Here is a 4,288-nt window from a genome sequence, read left to right as displayed (position 1 = left end):
GGGCAGGGGGTCGGACTTGATGATCTAATAGTTCCTTTATGACCCTAAAATCTATGAAATCTATGATGGTGTGTGGTGGCACTCTGTCCTTGCCTGTCCACCCACACGTACCCTCTAGGGCTTTCTCAAGTACCCCTGGGGGTACACATACCCCGGTTGATAACTCCTGGTATATTAGATTAGCTGCATGTAGCAATTATCTCTGTGTAACTAGCAGGTCCCAGGCCAATACTTGCTCCTATATCATTTGCAAATATTTTGAAAAGAGATCCTTTTCGTTTCATTTCTAAATCCTTCCTCTTTGAAGTAACATAAAAGACTAAACTGTGGCTTGGGGTATTGTAAAGCACTGGGAAGGGAGGCATCATGTATGCTGATGTCATAGTTCTTGAGTTCTGGCTCTGCTAAGCCACTTTAAAGCAGCATAGCCAGTGTCAAGGGGCTACAGAGCCAGTTTAACCACTCTAGGGCAATTTCCTTGGTGCCAAAGGGCTCTCTATGTGGCATAGTGCTGGTGCCTCTGCTATATGGGTGTCTGGGGAGGAGTATGAGGATGTATGAGGGGAAAGTGACTTACTAGAGGGGTTGATAAGCTCCCATCAGGATCCAAACTCTTCAAAGGTTGTGTAAAGACATCTTAGTCCTTTGTTCCCCTGTGCTAAACTTCCTGTGAAGTTCCTTCACAGAGCAAGGCCTTGCTGCACCACAAGGAATGCAGCACCCTTCCCTTCCCTTCAGTCTTCCTTAAAGCACTTGCAATTCTGCAGGAGAGATGTGGCTAGTTATCTCCAGTTGTACCATTCCAGATATTTTCCCTTTGGATTGGTACCAGCACTGGTAGTGGGCTGGGGTTCTCTTTGGACACATCACTGCTGGTCACCTCCTGTTCGATGTGCTGAGGGAAAAGTAATGTCTGTTCTTTTCTCCACACTAGGGTATCCTCATGTGGCCAACCCTAATATGATTCAAAATAACTGAATGTCCTCTGTCATTAGAAAATTAGCAGAAATTATAGTCCTGAGCCCAGGAGCAATACAGCAGAGTAGTAACCAAGTCAAGAGCAAGGTTAGTGACTAGAACTTGCTTTTTAAGGAAACATTCTGTGATACTTACCTACCATATGAATAAATTGAGGTTCTTTTTTACTGCCTATAGTTAGAATGATGTTCCCTCTATGAAGGATTTCTGTTCAGTTGATGTGGAATATGCCTTTGCTTTCAGATGCTGGAGAGAGAGAGAGAGAGAGAGAGATATGAAAAAGCTACACTCTGCAATCAGTCTCGTCTTAGAAACACAGTGATCTGAAAAGGCTGCTCATTGGCAATTTGTTCTTGTCATATCATCTTTCTAAAATTTTTGCCATCACTTTCAAAGGAGGAAAGACAAGTGGATCCGGAAGTCCCATAATAGGAAAATACAAAGATACAAAATTGATGCAAAGATAAGGCATTAATGATCTTGGTGTCTAGCTTAATGCAACTGTGTTAGAGGAGTAATTAGGCCAGATCATCAGCTTTAAATTGACATATATGACAATCATTCTAATATTATAAGAGCCTAAGTCTGTCTGTCTGTCCGTAAGGCTTTATTCACACTCTGATTAGCTGATGGAGACAGCCAATCAGAGTGCTCCAAGTGTGTGTGGGGGGTGCAGCCATGATTCTGAAGCTGCGCTGAGGACCGGATAGAGGGTGGGGGAGCCGAGGCCAGCACAGCTGGCCTCGGCTCCCCCACCCCATTCCCTGCAAGAGGCGGAACAGCGGCAGCATGGAGTGTTAGGTGGTGGCACTCCATCCCAGCCTGTCATTCTTGACGGGCAATTGGCTAGTTTTTGTATAAAATGACATAATTCCTTTTCCTTCTGATTCATATCAGCTGTGGATCTGTATTAGATTGTCTCATTCTTGGATATATGTAGCTATGTAATCAAACCCTTCAGTACATCTCTGTGCTTTTGCTGACACGGATTCTATATAAGGGATGCATTTACAGGTGCCCCCCATGGTGCAGTTATTACTATACGCTCATTTAGTACTTGCTTTAGGAAGTACTAAATGACAGCACAGTAACAGCTGTTACTGTACTATCTCAGGGGCACAGAAGGGAATTGGTGAGGTTTTATTCACCAAGGCGCCCCCGGGGGTTACAAGAAATAATGGCCACAAGCTAGCAGAGAGCAGATTTAGACTGGACATTAGGAAGAACTTCTTCACAGTTAGAGTAGCCAAGGTCTGGAACGGGGGTCCTCTCCCCTCCCCGGGGGGCCTTCAAGAGGAGGTTAGATAGGCATCTACCTAGGGTCATCTAACCCCAGCTCTCTTCCCTGCCTATGCAGGGGGTCGGACTCGATGATCTATTGAGGTCCCTTCTGACCCTAGCATCTATGAATCTATGAATCTCAGTAGTGCATGGTTATTATAAGAGCTACATTGCCATAGCAACATGCTATAGTTAGGTTGCTCATTGCTACAGCGATGTAATGTCAGCACCACGATTTGTGCCTACTGATGCTACATTGCCGTAGCACATCACTCTAGTGACGTAGCATCATGTGTAGATGCACCCAAGGGGTATGTAACAGGAGGCTTTCTTGGGGCCGATTTTCCTGTGGCCCACCCACCTGTTTCTGAGCTAACCGCCCGCCTTCTTGCCCGCCATGCCTTGTTGTTAATTAATTGATGTTAATTAAGCGTGAGGCTGCCCATTTCTTGCCCCAATGCCAGGGGGCGCAATCTGCAGTTCCATTCCTCCCCTACAGCACAGCCCAAGCCTCGCAGATGGCATCCAGCTGTTATCCACATCTGGCCCCACACTGGGCCCCAGAATCCTGCTCTTTGAACCCCACCTGGATCCCTCTATCCAGGCGGCCTATTCTGCCTTCATTCCAGACTGCATAGATCCCTGAGCTGCTCCCCCTTACAGGTGTGGTCCCCCCGGGACCTTTTGGCTCTACTGGCCCTGGCCCACCGCCAGGCCAGTCGGAACCCCAGGCCCTCCGCTCAGGGCGTCCTTTGACCCTTCTGGTCCTGGCCCCAGCATGGACCAGTCGGGGGATGTCAAGACAGGTTTGAGTCTATGGCCCCACTCTCTCACTGGGGTCCACCTTCTAGACTCTACAAGGGGGTAACCCACCCGGTTGTGGGAGTTGGGGTTAAGGCACCCTGACCTGCCTTTCACTGGGGTGGTCACTGGCCTGGCATTTCTTGGGAGCTCCCGCACCACTGAGAGCCCCACCAGGCCACCCACTCCCAGCAGGGTGCAGTTTTAGGTCATTCCCAGGACCAGGAGCCTCCCTTACCTCCATATTATACCAGCAGCCCTGCAGCCAGGCGATGTTGTTGTCTGGCCTTCCAGCAGCAAAGTGCCCTGGTTATATGGGCAGCCCTGAATCCAAAATGGCTGCCCTAATCAGGCTCCTGCCAGCTGCTGTCTTCAGGCCCTTAAAGTGGCAGGCACAAACAGTGCCCTGCCACAGGTAGCAAAGGGAAAGCTGGGAAGTCAGATTTAAAGTAATGAATGTAAACACTGACACACCTGGCTCTTGTAGTGTTTGCTGTATTGTTTATGCTTTACCTCATGAACTAGTTTATTCTCTCACATATGTGAGGTAGAGCAGTACAGTAATACCAGACTTGTAGACAGGAAGACAAGCAGAGGTCCAGGGCCTCAGCCAGTATAAGCAGGTCACTGGAGCTACACCAGTGTAAGTTATACCACCCAAAGAGGTGATATCCCAAAGCTATAGAGGGAGCCAGTACCAGAGGTGGGGTGAGCATTCAGTTTTGGGCTCCAAGTGTTTAATTCACATAAGTAACCCACATGCAAGGCCTAGATTTTTGGAAGGAGGGTTTCGTGCAGGTGTGGATGCTTTCTGTTTGATGAAAAACTCATCACCAGAGCAGGGACTTGCTAGGGCTTGATGTGGTGAGGCAGAGTGTTTCAATTAAAATGGGAAGTTTACCTTGGGCTTATGAGGATTGACATGACACTTCCATTGATAATTAGCAGAAAGGCTTTATTAATTAGATAACGAGCTTATAGAAATCTGACAGGTATGCTATTGCAATGTACAAATAAACAAGCTATAATCAAGTCCAGAATATTTTTAGCCATAATACTGTTTTCTCACCAACACGGGCAAGGAGGAGGTCTTGATCTTTACAGCTTTCACCCAGTGTGGATCCATCACAGCTGGTCAGCTGGATGTAGATCATGATGGGTCAACTTGGTTCTTCTCACCTGGAATTAATGCACTTTCCTGGCATCTTCATTCTTGTCTTACACTCTT

This window comes from Alligator sinensis, unplaced genomic scaffold (genome assembly GCF_000455745.1).
Source record: "Alligator sinensis unplaced genomic scaffold, ASM45574v1 scaffold230_1, whole genome shotgun sequence".
Classification (NCBI taxonomy): Eukaryota; Metazoa; Chordata; order Crocodylia; family Alligatoridae; genus Alligator; species Alligator sinensis.
Note: the sequence above shows the minus strand (reverse complement) of the source record.